Genomic DNA, 21,238 nt, shown 5'->3' on the forward strand with positions numbered 1-21,238 from the left:
CCTTCTGTATGTGCTCCCCAACCCAAGGTGGATGCATCTGTAGTTAAGGTTACTTGCGGAACTGATAGGCCTTCAAGCAAATTGTTCGTGTTCGCCCAGAGTAGAGATGAACATAACTGCTGGGATATTTGAATTGGAGATGACAGTGGTTGAATGGCTTGGAGCCACAGATTTCAATGTCCATTGCATTATTCTCATGGCTAATCTGGCCATAGGAGTGACGAACTGTGGAAGCGATGTGGCCGAGCAGAGTGAGGAACTGATGGGATGTCGCTGTTCGCTTCGTGCGCAGAGAGTTTGCGAAAGTGGACAGAGTCTCTGTGCGGTCTTTTGGGAGGAAGGCTTTGGATACAGTGGTGTCCAATTCTGCTCCGATGAATTGTAGAAGGTGAGATGGTAGGAGGTGGGATTTTGAGTAGTTTATTACAAATTCCAATGAGTGAAGCAGACTGAGAGATTGGAATGCTGCCTGTCTTGAATGGCTTTTGATAAGCCAGTCATCTAGAAACGGAAAGACATGTAATCCCATCTTGCGTAAATGGGCCGCTGCCACTGCTAGGCACTTTGTGAATACTCTGGGTGCTGAGGCAAGTCCGAATGGCAGAACCCGGTACTGAAAGTGTTGATGACCCACCAGGAAGCACAGGTACTTGTGATGAGGGAGAAAAACTGGTATGTGAGCATAAGCGTCCTGAAGGTCCAGAGAACAGAGCCAGTCTCCTGACTGAAGAAGGGGAAGCATGGTACCTAAGGATACCATTCGAACTTTTCCTTCCGTAGAAATATGTTGAGATTTTGGAGGTCTAAGATTGGACATAGGCCTCTGTTTTCTTTGGAATGAGAAAATATCAGGAGTAGAATCTTCTGCCCTGCTGAGGTCGGGGAACTGGTTCTACGGCCCTGGCTCTCAGGATAATTCTGCTTGCAGAAATGTGGAATGATCCTTGTGTACCCAAAGTGAGTTTGGTGGAAAATCTTTGGGCATTGTGAGAAAATCCAGATGGTAACCTTGATGTATAATGGAGAGTACCCATTGATCTGTTGTGATCAATTGGGAAGGAAAAAAGGAGATCCGGCCCCAAATCTACCAGTAGGTGGTCAGATTGGTGGAGTGGCTACTGTCCTCTGGCAGGTTTTTCAAAAGCCTGTTGCCGGGCTTGTTTGAGGGGGAGTGTTTTTTTTGTTTTATTTATATTCCACTTTTCGCACTTTTTACAGCGCTTCAAAGTGCATTACATTCAGGTACTGTATTTTCCTATCCCCAGAAGGCTTACAATCTAAGTTTGTACCTGAGGCAATGGAGGGTAAAGTGACTTGCCCAAGGTCACAAGGAGCGACAGCAGGACTCAAACCCTGGTCTCCTGGTTCGTAGCCCATTGCTCTTAACCACTAGGCTACTTCTCCACTCCTAGGTTGCGGCCTACGACAAGGTGCTGAAGGATAGTATCTTCGTGGTCTGTAATAGGGTTTTCTTGTGTCTTTCCTGGTTATTCTTCATGCAGAAGATGGCGTGTCTGTTGGAACAGCGGAGAGTTGGCGTAGAGTCTCAGAATGTTCTTTTAAATTGTACTACTGCAGCTTGTACTTTGTCTCCAAAGAGGTTTTCCCCTGTACAAGGCAGGACTGCCAATTTGTCTTTAATTTCAGACCCAAGGTCAGAAGACTTCAACCAGGCCCATCTACGGGCCCTAATTCCCGTTGCAGCCATCCTGGACGATGTTTCAAAAATAGTCATAAGCTGCACAGACCACATGCTTTCCTGCCTCTAGATCCTTATGAATGATGTTAGTAAGGGAATCTTGATATTGTTGAGGGAGTGACTCAGACAATTCTTGTATTTATTTCCACAAATTACGTTGATACTGAGTCATATACAACTAATATGACACAATTCTTGAGACCAGCATTGACCCTTGGAACATTTTCCAGCCAAGAGTATCTAGAAATTTTTGTTCTTTCCCAGGAGGCGTCGACAAGTGAGGGCGAATTCTCTTTGATTTCTTTTGGGCAGATTCCACCACTACAGACTGGTGTGGGAGCTGATGTTTCTGGAAGCCTGGTATGTGCTGAACCAGGTAAGCGGCATCAGTCTGCTTGTTTACTGGTGGTATAGAGCAAGGGTGCACCCACAACCCATGATGAAGATCCACAAGTACTTCATGCACAAGGATTGCAAGAACTTCCTTAGGAGGATCTACAAACTGCAAAACCTTGAGGGTTCTCTGTCTGGTGTCCTCTTCTGCTTATAACTGGAAAGGTATGTTATCTGCCATTTCCTTCACAAAATTTGAAAAAGAGAGGTCCTCCAGTGTTTATTTTCTTCTCTCTTCCGGGGGGGATGGATCTGATAAAATATCCTCTGATGAAGAATTGGTGTTTTCTTCCTCTCAGGTGTCGAAAGAAGGTCGCCGTGGAGGAGTGGAGTGAAGAATAAAAAAAGGCATCGAAGGTGGAAGGAAGGGAACCGATGGAGAACTCAGGAGTCTTGGCTGTGAAATACCAAGGGTCCCGGGATTGGTTCGGGCATCGAGGAATCCCTCGAGGCATCATCTTCCCTGGGGTTGGAAAAAGTTTTCGTACTAGATGGATGGTTGCTTCGGAAAGGTGCTAATAAGGGCGTCAAGCCTATCGAGTATCGGTGCTAACAGGGAAAACTCCGGTGTTGGCATCGGTGTCGATGGTCCAGGGTCTCGCAGAGCATCTTTTACTGCCTGGCAGATGAAACCGTCCAGTTCCTCCCGTATAGCTGGTGAGATCACAGCAGCTATAGGGGGTGGCAGAGAAGGTGGAACCGGCTCTTCCACAGATCCCTGTGGTGGCATGGTACCTGGCAACGATATCAGTGGGGGATCGCCTTGGCGTGAGAGGCATCGAGGGCATCTATGGCTCTTCTACTCGAGACCTTTTTGGCGATGGTTCGACGGCATCGAGAGAGATCTAGGAGTCGAACCGACATCGGGCGTTGAAGTCCGTCGATGATGGTAGCGATGTTTTTCCTCGATGATCGGAGGTCTGCTTCGCGAGCCCTGATGTAGATATTATGGTTGACCGAGACTGAGTCGTAGACTGTCACCGCTGCCATCTGGATGACGTTTAGTTTTAAGGACTAATTTCTTAACCGCTCCAGCCGGAGACGACTGAGCCGATGTCGACATCGACGGAAGTAATTGAAGATGGAAATGTTCCATTTTCTCCAGACGAGCCCGTCTGCCTTTGGCCGTCATCTGGGCGCACTGTAGACATGTCGATATGTTATGACCCTCTCCCAGGCACAAAACACACTCGATATGCAGTTCGGTGACAGACATGGTGCGAGGGCAATTCGGGCATTTTTTGAAACCCATTGCCATTTCGAAGGCGGGACAGCCATCGACGGCCTTATGAAGGAAAAAATGCGAAAACGATATTGACCGGAGAAAATTTTTGTACTCGCCGACCAGTAGCAAAAGGGAGACCCCTTATGAAGGGGGAAATTTGAAAAACTTTGAAACTTTTCTTGTCAGGAAAAAATCATGTGAAAACTATCACACAGGGCTCCTTCACCGCGAGGCTAATGCAGCACAGAAAAAAGAAGACTGAAGGGAGACCCCTGTGGCTCGAGGGATCATGGCATGCTGAGTATGCCAGTCAAATGGTCCTAGAAAATTTGACGGAAAGTTTTCCGTGATAGGGCTCTGTCCAGTGATATCACCTATATGTGAGGACTATCATCCTGCTTGTCCTGGGATAATTCTCTTTTTCACCCACATCAGGCCTGGAAGAATACCACACTTTTATCCTTTCCTTCTGGAGCCCAACAGAACTTGGCGATTCCACCTCCTCTTCTGGGCCTAGCTGAACCTATCTTCCCCCACTAGGCCGAGAAGTAACATGTGCCACATTCTCTTTCCCCATGGGACTATTGACCTCGCTTCAACCATGAGAAGTGATTGAATACTGTTTTTCCTAGCTGCCTTGGATCACCCACACTCCAAGGAGACAGTCAACAGATGGCTGAGGCATCCCCCCTGGTTGAGAGGTCAAGTATTAAAAGGGAGAAATCAAAGGTGGAGGAGAGGGAGTTGAAAGGGGAAAGAGAGAAGGTGTGAGCCTAGAGGCTGTTGAGTGAGAAGGATTCAGTTTGGGAGGAAGAGAAAGGAGGGTTGGGAGAGAGGGTTTGAGCCAGAAGTGGGGAGCAGGACCAGTAAAGAAATGAACCTGGGGCAGTGGTGTCACATGCCCCACCCTCATAAAAATGGCATCTGGCCACCAGTGCCTCTCTCCTGCTCTGCACACAGAGAGAGAGGCCATCCCCAGAAGGGACAAGTTAAAAACTCCTCAAATGAGAGATAGCAGGAAATGAGATATGGGGCAAGGAGGAGCAGGGACTTGGGGATTGGACAGAGACCTGGGTGGGGGATATATGATGTATAATGTTGGGAAACAGTGGATCTAGAAGGGCTTGGGAAGGTTTGAGGAACTAGAAAAGGACAGGAGGCTGTGGAGGGCGGACAACGGAGAATTAAAGAGAAGGTGAAAAAAGTGAATGGGAAGCTTAGAAGGTGAGAAAAAAAGGCTTAAGACTAGGGAGGGTATAACAGGGAAGAAGCTAAGGCTAGTGAGGAAATGAGTAAAGGAAGGAAGATAAATACAGAGTGTAGAAATGAGGGACTAGGGCATGGGTGAAAAAGGGGGAAATAGGCGGCCAAGGAAGGAGTGAGTGGAGGGAAACAGGGAGAGGTGACAAAGTGAGATGGAAAGCTAGGAGTGAAAAGAGGCAGAGAAAATGGAGAAAAAAAGATCAGTATCAGAGAGATATAGGGAAAGCATAGAAGATAACAATGAAGGAAAGGAGGCCCTGCAAAAGACAACCACAAAGAGGAGAATTTATTTATTTTATTTATTTATTTGTATTTTTCTATACCGGCATTCACGGAGTTCGTATCATGTCGGTTTACATAAAACAAGGGGTGAGAAATACATTATAACGTAAATAACTAATAACATAAAAGTAAAACAAGTGCATGGAAGAAGAAGTTACAATAAAATGAGGGTCATTCTAACTGGGATTAGATTTAGAGGAAAGATAAAAAGTTTAACAAGAAGTTAAAGATCTGTTAAAGACCAAGATCTGGAATGGAAGAGAGACCAGGACCGCACAGATTAGAAATTAAAATGACCAGGCAAGGTAGGGAAAAAAAAAAAAAAGAGAACCCAGTTATTAGTGATTGGAATATGCATGTATTATATTTTTGTATTTTACTCAATATAGGCAGAAATGCATTTGTTTCTCTTTCTCCAGTGTTTCACACTGCTCACAGTTTCCATTTCAATTTTTGTCTGAATGTTTGTTTCTAATTTATGGTCCTTCATTCTGTATTAGATAAGAATTGGTGTGTTCTACATGTGTGATCAAGGTAAGAAATTCTGCTAGTTAGCATGTATTTTATTTATAGGGATCTATAGCTGTCCATCTGGTTCTGTTTTTCCATTATTTATTTATTTTGAATTCTTATATACCGACATTCCTGTATAATATACAGATCACACCGGTTTACAGTACAACAGAACAGTCGCGGGTAGGCGTTACATTAAAACATTGAGTCTAAGGGGTGGATTTTAAGAGCCCTGCTCGCCGGTGAGCCTATTTTACATAGGCCTACCGGCGCGCGCAGAGCCCCGGGACTCGCGTAAGTCCCGGGGTTTTCTGAGGGGGGCGTGTCGGGGGCGGGCCCGAACCGCGCGGCGTTTTCGGGGCGTGTCAGAAGCGTTCCGGGGGCGTGGCCGCGCCCTCCGGACCCGCCCCCAGGTCGCGTCCCGGCGCGCTAGCGGCCCGCTGGCGCGCGGGGATTTAAGTCTCCCTCCGGGAGGCGTAAATCCCCCGACAAAGGTAAGGGGGGGGTTTAGACAGGGCCGGGCGGGTGGGTTAGGTAGGGGAAGGGAGGGGAAGGTGAGGGGAGGGCAAAAGAAAGTTCCCTCCGAGGCCGCTCCGATTTTGGAGCGGCCTCAGAGGGAACGGGGATAGGCTGTGCGGCTTGGCGCGCGCCGGCTATACGGAATTGATAGCCTTGCGCGCGCCGATCCAGGATTTTAGCGGCTACGCGCGTATCTACTAAAATCCCGCGTACTTTTGCTTGCGCCTGATGCGCCAGGAAAAGTATGCCAAATCGCGCGGTTTGAAAATCTACCCCTAAGAGAATAAGAACATAAAAACATTCGAGGAAACGTTTGGGAGAACCATTAAACATTAGAGCGTTAAACATTAAAAACATTAGCTTAAGGGCATAACAGCATTAATGCGATTGGGGAGACCAAAAGAAATATTGTAGACCAGCAGGAGCTTAAAGCGGGGTAACTGTGAATAACAGTACAGAGTAACTACAGCGGAAGAACTGAAGACTTCAGAACCGAATTAAGGAATGAAAACATTAGTTGTGAAACATGGGGTGAAAACAAGGGGTGGGGGGAGAAGGGGTAGTAATAAGAGAGGAATGAAGAGGGGGAGGAATGGGCAGGAGGTCATGAGATAAGGAGGGAAAGAGTGGGCGGAAGTAACTGATGAAGAAGGTGTATTAGTGTTCTAGAGCCTGTTGTAATATTTGCATTGCTACCTTTCCACAGTCAGGGCTGTTGCTGTTTGAGTCCACGGAATTAGTGGCATTTTGGTATGGCAAATTAGCTATATAGGCTCTGAAGTCTTTTTTGCAGGGTTTTCTATTACTTCACAAAATGTCTGGTAGTGGAGATTTTCCATGTGGCTGATATTGAGGTGGCACCGGCATTTGAATAGATTTTATTTTATGGCGAGTTGTAAGAACAAATATAGTTCTGCTATCAAAATTTTAATGGTAGTTTTACTAAAAATAACCAGGTGTTTCTTTGCATACAACATCTTGGGACTTTTTCTTGCAATGTCTTTTATAGGGGGTAAAACAAGTGAACATTACAATTTTAAAAAACAAAAAACCTCAATAAGACATAACTAAATTTCAATATAAGCTTATACAAAATGCCTTTAAGAGTATTTTATCCTTCCCTTGCATTGTTTTGGTTTTTTTTAAAGTAAAATTGTGGATGGCAGTGTGTTGTGCACTGAGCTTTGAGAACCAAGGTTTCTTCTGCACCACTGATGAGGATGCTCCATGCATCAACTGTGCCAATGTACCTTGATCCTTGTGTCTCTTCAATACATAGGGAAGTTCTTCTGAGTGGCCCCATTTTGACTTCGACACATGGTGGCGATTTTCATGTGACCCTGCAGCTGTCTTCTCCACTGATGAGCCGAAGCTCCTCAAAGACTTTCCCAACTCTCGTTCCCATGAGGCAGAGGAATCTGCACTTCAGGATGCTTTTCTGCAGCTTCTACAGGATCGACACAGGCTCTCTATTTTTGCTGTTTTACATCACTGTGACTGTAGAGACATCAGATTGCAGCCTGGCAGCTTGCCTGATCATGGTTGGCCCCAAGCAACAGTAACAGTTCATGTCCATCTGTTATTTATATTTTGTTTTTTGGCATTTCAAAGCAGATTACATTAAATTACTGGTGATTTTTCCCTACCTGAGAGGGCTTACAATCTAAGTTTGTACTTGAGGCTATGATGGTAAAGTGACTTGTCGAAGGTCAAAAGGAGCAGCAGTGAACATCACCTGGCTGCAAATGCAATTTTTGAATCCATTAACAGTGGTCTCTTTCTGCTATTATGGTAGCACTGAAAGTGCTTTTGGGAGCGCTGCTGAGGCAGTGAGGCTTCAAGAAATGAAGAAAAATTAGAGAAAAAAATTAAGAATTTTTATATTTCTAGAAAAAATATGCTTCCACTCAGACAAAATGATTGAGGCAGCTCTCGAGACAATTCAAAGATCTACAAGCTTGGAAAGAAGTCCATTCAGTGCCACCAGATGATGTCATCTGCATTTCATGGCTAATTCAGCTTACTTATGAATGGAAAGACAGTTTTAGATATTTCTCTCCAGGAAGCAGTGCTAGATTGTGAGCCCTCTCGGGACAAATACCTACCTTACCTGAATGTAATCCACTTTGAAGTGCCTGAAAGGTAGAATATAAATCTAATATACAGTATATATACAGTCTATGTTGAAATATTCTTGAACATAAAAATTAAAAAAAAAATCTAAGAGAAAAATAAAAACTTAAGGCAATTTTGTTGTATTGCACCAATATTTTTCTTTACTAACTTTTGGAACTTAACAGTCCCATTCTCAATTCAGACAGAATGCTTATGGAAACATTCCAGGCAATGTGCTCCACAGAAAGTAAAAGCAACCAGGAAGAAAAAAGAAAAAAACATGCCATTTTATTGTGAAAGGTTAGGTACTCACATTCCAATATTTATCTCTCTGTATTCCTTGTCATGATCCTGCCTGCTATGAAGCCTACCCACCAGCAGAGGTCAGTGAGCCTCGCCCCCAGCTCTACCTGCCTCTTTGTTGATCACATGACAGCAGTTCCAGACCGATTTAGCCCAGACTCTCCAGGTACTCCTTGCCTCTTCATTGAATCAACTCAGCTCCTTGATCTGATCATCCTTGCTTTGTTTTACTTTGCCTTGTAGCCTTTCAGGCCGATACAATAAAAAACGCGGGAGAGCGGGCGAGCGATACAGTAAAAAAATGTATTTAAATTAGGCACGGCGGTAAAAAGAGGGGCTAGGGACATTAGCGCATCCCTAGCGCCTCTTTTCGGACAGGAGCGGCGGCTGTCATCGGGTTTGACAGCCGACGCTCAATTTTGCCGGCATCAGTTCTCGAGCCCGCTGACAGCCACGGGTTCGGAAACCGAACGTCGGCAAAATTGAGCGTCCGGTTTTCAACCCGCGAGCCGCTTTCAAATTTTTTTTTTTACTTTTTTAAACTTTCGGGACCTCCGACTTAATATCGCCATGATATTAAGTCGGAGGGTGCACAGAAAAGCAGTTTTTACTGCTTTTCTGTGCACTTTCCCGGTGCCCAGAGAAATTAGCACCTACTTTCGGGTAGGCGCTAATTTCTGAAAGTAAAATGTGTATCTTGGCTGCACATTTTACTTACTGAATCGCGCGGGAATACCTAATAGGGCCATCAACATCCATTTGCATGCTGCGGGCGCTATTAGGTTCGGGACGGGACGGGGGGGTTGAACGCGTGTTTTGGACGCGCTATTACCCCTTATTGAATAAGGGGTAAAGCTAGTGCGTCGAAAACGCGCATCCAAATGCCGGCTAACAGTGCGCGCCACAGTACTGTATCGGCCTGTTTGTTTGGGCTTTTTATTTGTCCTTTGCTTGTTCAAGTCCTGCCCTCATCCAGTTTTGTTCTGTCCAATCCAGTGTCTATCTCAAGTCCAGGCCTTTCCCTCAGTTCAAGTCCTTGTTTGCTTTTCTTTCAGTACCTGTCTCTAGTCCCAAACCTTGTCTCCAACCTTAGACTTGCCCTTGATTCCTGTCTCCAGCCCTACCTGTACCCAGCTCTTGCCTGCCACCAGTACCAGCTTTGTCTCCAGCCCAAGCTTTCCATTTGGTTCCAGCTAAGTCCTCCTGGCCACCAGAACCCAAGGGCTCAACTTGCAGGAGAGGTAGCTAGTCCAGGCAGAAAACCATTTCCAGCCCTGTTGTGTTGCTCCTGCAGGGGTAATCCCTGATTCCAGCCTGGCTGACACATGACTGGGGTGAAGAAACATCACATTGCTATTAAAAGCAATTTAAACTACTGACCTGCCTGGCTGGCTCAAACAAACATACGGGCCGATACAGTACAGCGCGCTCCGGTGGAGCGCACCGTTAACCGGCATTTGGACGCGCATTTCAGTAAGGGGTAATAGCGCATCGAAAACGCGCGTCCAACCCACCCCCCCCCCCCCAACTAATAGCGCCCGCAACATGCAAATGCATGTTGATGGCCCTATTAGTTATTCCCGCGCGATACAGAAAGTAAAATGTGCAGCCAAGCTGCACATTTTGCAGGGGCCGGGGAAGTGCACAGAAAAGCAGTAAAAACTGCTTTTCTGTGCATCCTCCGACGTAATATCATGGCAATATTGTCGGAGGTCCCAAAAGTTTAAAAAAAAAAAAAATTTAAAGATCAGCCCGCGGCTTAAAAACCAGACGCTCAATTTTGCTGGCGTCCGGTTTCCGAACCCGTGGCTGTCAACGAGCTCGAGAACCGACGCCGGCAAAATTGAGCATCGGCTGTCAAACCCGCTGACAGCCGCTGCTCCTGTCCAAAAAGAGGCGCTAGGGACGCGCTAGTGTCCCCAACGCCTCTTTTTACCGCGGGCCCTAATTTAAATATTTTGGTTTACTGAATCATGTGCACAGGACACTGGCCTGTGCGCGCGCTGGGAGAGCGGGCTCGCCCGTGAACTTTACTGTATCGGCCTGGTATTGAGAAAAGAGTTGGCGATTATGGGTAACTTCAGACCTCCCAGAGGGCACACTAGTAATAATTGTTAAAGATTCACTGAAGGCAGCAGCACTTTAAAGACCACAAAATATATAAATAAATAGAAGGGGACAAAAATAAGTCCCCTCAGTTGAAAAGCTTTTTTTCTTTTAAACACTAAAAGGTACAATATTTTATATTATATAAATCATTTAAAAACATGCTGGATTAAGCAGGTCATTTATACTTGGGATAAAGCACATACATGGATCAAAAGAGGTTTGAAATAAAAAACAAAACAAAAACAGACAAGCAACCCAGATTAAAACAACAAAACACTGACTGCTCTCAAAGCAAGTGAAAAAAGGAAGCATTCATATACCCGTAACCACCCTATTAACATTTCTTGGGTGCATTAAGCGGAAATGATATAATCATGAAAATTCAGGGGGGAAAAAGCTTGTATAACAAACTTTTAGCCTCAAAAATTTCTCAAAACAAAATAAATAGTTTAGAAAAAAATATATACATTCAATGCAAATAAGGTAGTTAGAGATGTATAAATATTACCTTTTTTCCATTTTCTTTGAAAGCAGTTAATGTTTTGTTGTCTTTATTCTGGCTTGATTATTTAAAAAAAAATTCAAAAGTGGGATTTTTTTCAGACTTGTATATTTGTTTTGTAATAATTTGTCCTAGGCCTTCATTTTTTGCCCTTCATACTGCATTATACTTGGTATAAAACTCATGGGGAGGAAGAGGACCACCTGGATACACCAATCAAGTGCTGCGCTGACTGCTTCTTCTAACCCTCCTCTATCTTCTGCATAGGTGTAATCACAAACTGAGGGGGCTTATTTTTGTCCCCTTCTGTTTATTTATATATTTTGTGGCCTTTATAATAGACAACATACGGCGAGAGACTGAACATACTATTTCAAAGAGATGTCTAAACGTCTACAAACATAAAATCAATGGGTGCTTTAGAGTAAGTTAGATTGCTTAAAATATTTGCGTTATAAAGAAAAAGCCCATATTTAAAAAAAAAAAAAAATACCGTCCGATGCTCTGGTGGTGACTCAATGCATCACTTCCGAAAATACATATTAGAAAATCACAGGCTGTACTATTTAATCCACATAAGCCAGCACAGGCGAAGTGTCGAATTGCGAAAGAAAACCACAAGGTTTCTTACCAGCAAATAAGGCGAAGAGCTCAAGAAGTAAGACACGTGGGGACCTCGGACAGCAGCTCTGGGGCACATTGCCGGCGGCCACCGCCGACTAATAGCGACATATCTTGTAGCCCGGCTCCTGCAGGGTGCAGTGCCTCCAGCCCGGGAGAAAGAGAAACAGAAGCGGAGTTACAGATGGCTATCGCCGGCACCCACCCCACCTTAGTCCCCAACCCTGAACGGAGTAAAAAAAAAAAACCCTCACAAACCGCTTCCTAGGAGTAAAATATGCCCACCTCAAACCTCCCTCTCCCTATACATCAGCTGCACTGAGTAACAACTTCTCCGCTCCTGCACGACAATCGATTACAATAAGAGCATACTCCGCGATCCAAACCTGCCTCACCTCCAGCGGAACCCCCGACTCAGCTCCCAACGGTGATAACGCCTCAGTCCGGAACCCCGTGCGTACACTGCAGCTCCCTCGCTATGAGTCCATTGATTCACTTTCACACCACCCCACTGCCAGAGGAGCTCCGCAACTTCCGCTTCGGCTTAAAAGAAAAAAAAATCCCTTCAACTGCCCCAGCGCGAGGCCAGACTCTGCGCCTGCGCTCCGCTTCTCCCTCCGCTGCTGCACCAACTTCCGGTGAAGACTTGGAACGCGACGTAAGTCTCGAGCGCGAACAGCTGAAGGCACCCTTTCCCAGAAGCTGTTTACCTTTTTCTTTTCTTTTTTTTTCTCCTTCTGTTTCTTTTGCTGGAAAACAGCAAAATTGGTGCTGTAAACTCTTTCCTGTGTGCGCGTGATATCCCCTTTTCTCTCGGGGTCCTCTCCTTGCTGGGATATCTAAACAACCCCGTGCTCGAATGGAGAGAGAAGAGGCTCGCGCCTTTGTTTGAAGTGCGCAGGCGCGAAGTGCTGCGCTTAATGCGCAGCGACTCTAGTTCAGGCAATATTGAGGTGAAAGATCAGTGAGGTACGAGTGTGTCGCCTCTTATCTGCTGGGTAAGTAATCTATCCATCATGGTATTTAAATTGACAGAAAACAAATACTTTAGAAGACTTATTTTGTGGATCTACTTAACATATGACCAATGGTCGATTATTCTGATATTTTCCCCCGAGATTATTGGGGTATTATGTTTATTTTCTTTTTGTGTAAACAGAAATATGTGAAAATGGGATTTGGTGGTATTGCAGTTGTAATTGCACTTGTTGCAAAGAATCTAAAATCCAGACCGTAGTAGGACCGACCAGGAAAAAAGCTACTTTAAATCAAAAAGAAAAAAAAAACCCTTGTTTTTCCATAGTTGTTTTCATCATCATCATTGTTTATTTCATGATTTTCCAGCAATATAGAGATAAACTTAACTCATATCTACAATACTATAAATATATGACGAGGCCGCATTACAATGTAAAAATATGTAGCGGTTGGGTAATAGTTACAGTTCATGACTGGTGGGGGGCTAATGATTGTATATACAGTTTATATTATTTATACACACGTGACAGCTGGATAGCTGTGCTGGGTGGCTGGTAAAATGCAGTAATAGGGGTAGGAATTAGGTCTTTGCTTCAGTATTATGGCTCTGGGTTGAATGCTATTAGGAAGAACTGTATCCTTTGTAGCTTCCTGAAGGTTGCTAAGTATGGTACTTATCTAATGTTTGGTGGTAGTGATTTATATAGGGAGGAGCAGCTCCTTTTTTCTGGTACTTTAAGAGGTGTAGCTCCATGAAGACTGAGATGGTTAGGCTTGGTATGGTGAGAGTGGGCCAAAGGCTGTGGGGATGGGCAGCTGTATGGGAGGAGCTAATGTAGGATACTGTCAAGATTTTACAATTGCTGCAGTAGAGTGTTGACATCAGTAGAGTATCTTTAAGGTTGATGCGATCTTATCAAATTTGTTCATGTTCTTCATCATATGGACTGCAGCCCTTAGTTCAGTTTGGTGGTATCCCAATGTAGCATAAGTTATAGGAGAGAGATCATGTGGGCCTGGATAACTATAATAAAAGAGTTTTCAAGAAAAAGGCGGACATGTCATAGTGGCAAATTTGGTGGAAAACTGCTTTAGTCACTGTCAGAATATGTGCTTTGATGGTGAGTTTAGAATCTAGAAAAAATCCTAGATTCTGACCTTAGTGTTTATTGGGAAGAGTCAGACCTCCTATGATTACCTCTGAACCTAGTTAGATGAGACTAGGGATGTGAATCGTTTTTCAACGATTAAAATTATCGTCCGATAATGTTAATATCGTCTTAAATCGTTATAGAACACAATACAATAGAAATTCTAACGATTTATCGTTAAAAATAGTTAAATCGTGTTAGTGCGCACTAACTCCCAGTTAGTGCGCACTAACAGAAAATGATACAAATTGACACTTTCCAGGTCAGTAAAGGTCAGTTAGGAATGAATATGTGTTCCTATTGGCTGGCTGTGCTCTTATCTATTGATGTTACCAAGGTTCCCACTGAGGTAATGGTTGGGGGGATGTGAAATGGAAACAGTTGGAAGCTTGACAAAAAAAGTAACATGATGATCATCACTCATGTGACTAGAACTTGTTTGTTTATTATTTTTGTTATTTTTGTCAGGAAGCTCCCCCCCTGTCTGTGAAGCCAGCCTCTCACTAGTAATGCAGGGAAGGAGCTGTCTCACCCTTCACCATCCTCCCCCCCCCCCCCCTCACCCCCTCACCATTCACTGGCTGGGACATGGGGAGGGGAGGAGCGAGGGTCAGGCAGCTCCCCCCTGTCTGTGAAGCCAGCCTCTCACTAGTAATGCAGGGAAGGAGGTGTTTCAGCCTCACCATCCTCCCCCCCCCCTCACCCACACACCATTCACTGGCTGGGACATGGGGAGGGGAGGAGTGAGGGTCAGGCAGCTCCCTCCTGTCTGTGAAGCCAGCCTCTCACTAGTAATGCAGGGAAGGAGCTGTCTCACCCTTCACCATCCTCCCCCCCCCCCCTCACCCACACACCATTCACTGGCTGGGACATGGGGAGGGGAGGAGTGAGGGTCAGGCAGCTCCCCCCTGTCTGAAGCCAGCCTCTCACTAGTAATGCAGGGAAGGAGCTGTCTCACCCTTCACCATCCTCCCCCCCCCCCCCCCCCCCACCCACACACCATTCACTGGCTGGGACATGGGGAGGGGAGGAGTGAGGGTCAGGAAGCTCCCCCCTGCCTGTGAAGCCAGCCTCTCACTAGTAATGCAGGCTGGATAGGGCACTGCATGCAGGAAGATCACAACACCCCTGGTGTCAGGGTTAGGGCACTGTGTGCAGGAAGATCACAACACTCCTGGTATTAATAGGGATAGGGCACTGTGTGCAGGAAGATCACAACACCCCTGGTGTCAGGGTTAGGGCACTGTGTCCAGGAAGATCACAACACTCCTGGTATAGGATAGGGCACTGTGTGCAGGAAGATCACAACACCCCTGGTGTCAGGGTTAGGGCCCTGTGTGCAGGAAGATCACAACACCCCTGGTGTCAGGGTTAGGGCCCTGTGTGCAGGAAGATCACAACACTCCTGGTATTAATAGGGATAGGGCACTGTGTGCAGGAAGATCACAACACCCCTGGTGCCAGGGTTAGGGCACTGTGTGCAGGAAGATCACAACACCACTGGTATAAGGGTTAGGGCACTGTGTGCAGGAAGATCACAACACTCCTGGTATTAATAGGGATAGGGCACTGTGTGCAGGAAGATCACAACACCCCTGGTGCCAGGGTTAGGGCACTGTGTGCAGGAAGATCACAACACTCCTGGTATTAATAGGGATAGGGCACTGTGTGCATGAAGATCACAACACCCCTGGTGCCAGGGTTAGGGCACTGTGTGCAGGAAGATCACAACACCCCTGGTATTAATAGGGATAAGGCACTGTGTGTACATGAAGATCACAACACCCCTGGTGCCAGGGTTAGGGCACTGTGTGCAGGAAGATCACAACACCACTGGTATCAGGGTTAGGGCACTGTGTGCAGGAAGATCACAACACTCCAGGTATTAATAGGGATAGGGCACTGTGTGCATGAAGATCACAACACCCCTGGTGCCAGGGTTAGGGCACTGTGTGCAGGAAGATCACAACACTCCTGGTATTAATAGAGATAGGGCACTGTGTGTACATGAAGATCACAACACCCCTGGTGCCAGGGTTAGGGCACTGTGTGCAGGAAGATCACAACACCACTGGTATCAGGGTTAGGGCACTGTGTGCAGGAAGATCACAACACTCCTGGTATTAATAGGGTTAGGGCACTGTGTGCAGGAAGATCACAACACTCCTGGTATTAATAGGGTTAGGGCACTGTGTGCAGGAAGATCACAACACTCCTGGTATTAATAGGGTTAGGGCACTGTGTGCAGGAAGATCACAACACTCCTGGTATTAATAGGGATAGGGCACTGTGTGCATGAAGATCACAACACCCCTGGTGCCAGGGTTAGGGCACTGTGTGCAGGAAGATCACAACACTCCTGGTATTAATAGAGATAGGACACTGTGTGTACATGAAGATCACAACACCCCTGGTGCCAGGGTTAGGGCACTGTGTGCAGGAAGATCACAACACTCCTGGTATTAATAGGGATAGGGCACTGTGTGCATGAAGATCACAACACCCCTGGTGCCAGGGTTAGGGCACTGTGTGCAGGAAGATCACAACACCCCTGGTATTAATAGGGATAAGGCACTGTGTGTACATGAAGATCACAACACCCCTGGTGCCAGGGTTAGGGCACTGTGTGCAGGAAGATCACAACACCACTGGTATCAGGGTTAGGGCACTGTGTGCAGGAAGATCACAACACTCCAGGTATTAATAGGGATAGGGCACTGTGTGCATGAAGATCACAACACCCCTGGTGCCAGGGTTAGGGCACTGTGTGCAGGAAGATCACAACACTCCTGGTATTAATAGAGATAGGGCACTGTGTGTACATGAAGATCACAACACCCCTGGTGCCAGGGTTAGGGCACTGTGTGCAGGAAGATCACAACACCACTGGTATCAGGGTTAGGGCACTGTGTGCAGGAAGATCACAACACTCCTGGTATTAATAGGGTTAGGGCACTGTGTGCAGGAAGATCACAACACTCCTGGTATTAATAGGGTTAGGGCACTGTGTGCAGGAAGATCACAACACTCCTGGTATTAATAGGGTTAGGGCACTGTGTGCAGGAAGATCACAACACTCCTGGTATTAATAGGGATAGGGCACTGTGTGCATGAAGATCACAACACCCCTGGTGCCAGGGTTAGGGCACTGTGTGCAGGAAGATCACAACACTCCTGGTATTAATAGAGATAGGACACTGTGTGTACATGAAGATCACAACACCCCTGGTGCCAGGGTTAGGGCACTGTGTGCAGGAAGATCACAACACCACTGGTATCAGGGTTAGGGCACTGTGTGCAGGAAGATCACAACACTCCTGGTATTAATAGAGATAGGACACTGTGTGTACATGAAAATCACAACACCCCTGGTGCCAGGGTTAGGGCACTGTGTGCAGGAAGATCACAACACCACTGGTATCAGGGTTAGGGCACTGTGTGCAGGAAGATCACAACACTCCTGGTATTAATAGGGATAGGGCACTGTGTGCAGGAAGATCACAACACCCCTGGTGCCAGGGTTAGGGCACTGTGTGCAGGAAGATCACAACACCCCTGGTATCAGGGTTAGGGCACAAGTTCTAGTCACATTGACTGATCACATTACTTTTTTTTGTCAAGCTACCAACTGTTTCCATTTCCCATCCCCCATATACTGTCAGTGGGAACCTTGGTAACATGAATAAATAAGAGGGCAGCCAATAGGAATACATATTCATTCCTTAACTGACCTGAAAAGTGTCAAATTGTATCAATTTCTTTTAGTGCGCACTAACTCCCGTTAGTGCGCACTAATCGGAAAAAACGATTTTTAACGATTTTTCAACGAAATAATCGTGCCTAACACGATTTTCTTCTCCTGCCACACGATTTCAATCGTTAAGACGATATGGCACACGATTCACATCCCTAGATGAGACCTTCTTTCCCAAACCACAGTATTTCAGTCTTCTGTAGATTGTTTAGTTTTCAGCCAGGTGGAGATTTCTTTAAGCAGCCATTGAGGTTGTTGATTCCTTTTTCTTCTGCTAGACCTGTCCTTACATTTGGGATTTCCCCTCCTCAGTTGCCAGAGACAGAGAGCATACCCCCTTCATGACCTCATTCTTGGCTATAAGGTGGGAGTGGCCACAGGCTCTTGCCAATAGTCTTTGTCTCCTGAAGCTGTATATAAGTATAGATAGATTTCCAGTCTCCCAGAGCCAGGGACTGCTTTTCCCAGTTGAGCTGCCTCCCAGGGGGAGCCCCTGGTTAGGGGCAGTCTAGAATCTGATCCCTATTTTTTTTTTTTAATTATTTTTTATTTATTGAATTTTCAAAATATACAAAGAACATTTGTTCTCAGAAAAGACTGACATCAATATAAAAGAAAAAGGTTTAAAGAAAACTCTTTTTTAGGACAATCTCCTATTACAAATATTCTGTCATCATTTATAGGAAATTAGGAGACCAAAAATTCACAATATACCAGGTTTACAAAGAAACATTAATATTCTTCTAATGATACGATTGACAAATAGTTAACCCACGCTTTTTAAATTTACTGCCTTAAGGGTAAGGGGGGGTTTAGATAGGGCCGGGGGGGGGGGGGGGTTAGGTAGGGGAAGGGAGGGAAAGGTGGGGGGAGAGTGAAGGAAAGTTCCCTCCGAGGCTGCGCCGAAATCGGAGCAGCCTTGGAGGGAACAGGCAGCGCGCGCTGGGCTCGGCGTGCGCAGGTTGCACAAATGTGCACCCCCTTGCGCGCGCCGACCCCGGATTTTATAAGATACACGCGGCTTCGCGCGTATCTTATAAAATCCAGCGTACTTTTGTTCGCGCGTGTGTGTTTTTAAGATCTACCCCTATTTGTATATCGCATCTCACATCTCCTACCTCCACGGGTTTGACTCCTTCACTTGCTTGTAGCTGTGCCTTGATATTTAGGCACCGGAGGCCTCTAGTATTGGGGTCTCCAAAGGTAACGATATTACATCACCGTCCCTTCTCTGGATATCTGCCTCAGCCACAGCCATTCTTCTTTCCAATAAAGCCTCTGTCAAGAGCTCAGATTCTGCAAGGTTTCCAAGCAGCGGGTCCGGAGTTTTAAGCACGCCGGAACTCAATGAGGTTTCAGCCAGGGGGCTCAGCGTCTGCTCTCCGCTGTAAGAACATAAGAAATTGCCATGCTGGGTCAGACCAAGGGTCCATCAAGCCCAGCATCCTGTTTCCAACAGAGGCCAAAACCAGGCCACAAGAACCTGGCAATTACCCAAACACTAAGAAGATCCCATGCTACTGATGCAATTAATAGCAGTGGCTCTTCCCTAAGTAAAATTGATTAATAGCCATTAATGGACTTCTCCTCCAAGAACTTATCCAAACCTTTTTTGAACCCAGCTACACTAACTGCACTAACCACATCTTCTGGCAACAAATTCCAGAGCTTTATTGTGCGTTGAGTGAAAAAGAATTTTCTCCGATTAGTCTTAAATGTGCTACTTGCTAACTTCATGGAATGCCCCCTAGTCCTTCTATTATTCGAAAGTGAAAATAACCGAGTCACATCTACTCGTTCAAGACCTCTCATGATCTTAAAGATCATATCCCCCCTCAGCCATCTCTTCTCCAAGCTGAACAGCCCTAACCTCCAGCGGCTCCTCCTTCCGGCAACGGCTGCGTGAGTCCAGTGAAGATCTCCTCTATCCGGGGCTTTCTAGTGTTATGAGTCAGCGTTGAAGTAAGATCTTTTATTTTAGCTTTTCGTTTTGTATGTGGCATATTGTACCACACACAATCAGGAAATTGTTAAATTCCAGCAAATTTAAAAGTTCAAGGTAAAAACGCTTCCAGAGCGCGATCTTTCGTTGTTCACTATCTGGCGGCCATTTTGGTCTCCCACAAGCTGGCATGTACAAGCGCAACCTGGCTGATCCCTATTTTTAAGGACACTGAGGATCCCTCCTAGTGTGGCCCCTGCCTCAGAGGAGCAGATGATCCCAAACTTCTCCTCTTTCTGTCCCCCCCCTCTTTCTGCTGCTGTTCCTTCTGGCTGACCTCTAAAAGAGAAAAGGGGAATGAATTGGATTCAGATGACAGCCGATGCTTGGGGTTCTCATTTGCAGACAGACTAAAAGCACAAGACTGCATCTACGGTCAAGTCCAAAAGCAAAGCATGTTCAAGCAGCATTGTCTGAATTTTCAAGAAGGCTGTTCACCCCATAAAAATGTTGCTAGCAGTAATTAAGTTTGACAGTTGCTTAGTTTTGATTGTAAATATTACTACCCTTAACAGAAGGCTTGGGAGTAACCTGCATGGAGCGGCAGTTACTACTCTTAACGGAAACATGGGGGTAACCGTCTATGGGGCAAATTTGCTGGGCAAATTGGATGTACCATTTGGGTTTTTTTCTTTTTTTTTTTTAATTTATAATTTATTTGAATTTATCAATTTATAAATCAATAAAAACACAAAAATAAGGAATAACATCCATATCCCAATAGGAAATAAACACATAGGCAATCTCTTTCTACCTATTCCTTCTTTAGTTCTCACTTGGGGAGTATGATTACAGAAAAATATTACCAAGAATCATTCTAACTTTATAAATGAGAGACATACTAACTATTATTTTCATCTATATCTCAAAACCTAAATTTTACAAAGAAGAAAAAATACATATATTACTTATTTGTTTTCTTAAGAAGAGTTTCAAGATGTGTAGGTTCATAAAATATGAATTTATTTCTAGATATTGTTATGCAACATCTGCATGAGAATTTTAAATGAAATGTCGCACCCAAGGAAACAGCCCTGTCCTTTAACAATAAAAATTGTTTCCTTCTCATCTGTGTGCTTTTAGCCCCATCTGTAAATATCTGAATTTTATTACCACAAAATAAGAAGTCTTTATTTGGTCTTTTTCTGCCATCATTACTATGTATGTTACTATGAGAAGGGCCTGAGCAAGCAAAATGACAGCAACCTGCTGCCCTGAGTCTCCCCTGGAGATGAGTACAGCGGTTGCAAAGGATTCGGAGGAAGGAGTGTACGCCAGTGATAGCACATTGCACATCCAACGTGCACGATTCTCGGGGCGTTCCGGCACAGCAACTTAGTTAAAAAGAATTGGGCCTCGGGTGTGAGGCTTGACAGTCAAGGAGGATTCCCAGCATTGCCAGCTAATTTTGTCCAATAACAAAAATTAGTGGCAATTTTACATATATCACTATATTATAGTGACATATAAAATTATTCAAAAATTCTTTATTGTAGTACAAAACCTCAATTTATAAAAATTTCATTTCTTTCATCAGATACGCATAGAATTAGCTCAGGAACAATATATACCCCCACATTACACATAAAATAAACATTTATCCATTCACACAATTTTTCTCAAAAAAGGAATTACAACACTTATTTTTTTAACTATCCTTTGCTTTTCTACAACACTCCCAACATGTTTCGTTATGAAGGCTTCTTCAGGGGAGTATACATCCAGTTCACACAATTAGTGTTTGAATGTGAATTATATTTTGTAGAAAGGATACACATATAGAAACATAGAAATGACGGCAGAAAAAGA

The 21,238-nt window shown here is 45.1% G+C and overlaps 2 protein-coding genes across 18 annotated transcripts in view; one reads left to right on the top strand and one right to left on the bottom strand.

Moving 5' to 3' along the window:
- PPIP5K2 (diphosphoinositol pentakisphosphate kinase 2) overlaps nucleotides 1–12,393 on the bottom strand; it is a 620,162-nt gene extending 607,769 nt beyond the window's left edge. For 14 of the 16 annotated variants that reach the window (XR_003852104.1, XM_029572559.1, XM_029572541.1 and 11 more), the window contains exons 1-2: nucleotides 11,940–12,081; nucleotides 11,555–11,688 (exon numbers count right to left, since the gene is read on the bottom strand). The gene's annotated coding sequence lies outside the window, so the exon portion shown is untranslated. Of the gene's footprint in view, nucleotides 1–11,554; nucleotides 11,689–11,939; nucleotides 12,094–12,254 lie in introns of those variants that run through there. The other 2 variants (XM_029572550.1, XM_029572604.1) reach the window with 2 other exon arrangements.
- GIN1 (gypsy retrotransposon integrase 1) overlaps nucleotides 12,105–21,238 on the top strand; it is a 133,619-nt gene continuing 124,485 nt past the window's right edge. The window contains exon 1 of one of the 2 annotated variants that reach the window (XM_029572632.1): nucleotides 12,105–12,202. The gene's annotated coding sequence lies outside the window, so the exon portion shown is untranslated. Of the gene's footprint in view, nucleotides 12,203–12,404; nucleotides 12,543–21,238 lie in introns of those variants that run through there. The other variant, XM_029572623.1, reaches the window with a different exon arrangement.

This window comes from Rhinatrema bivittatum, chromosome 1, assembly GCF_901001135.1.
Source record: "Rhinatrema bivittatum chromosome 1, aRhiBiv1.1, whole genome shotgun sequence".
Taxonomy (NCBI): Eukaryota; Metazoa; Chordata; class Amphibia; order Gymnophiona; family Rhinatrematidae; genus Rhinatrema; species Rhinatrema bivittatum.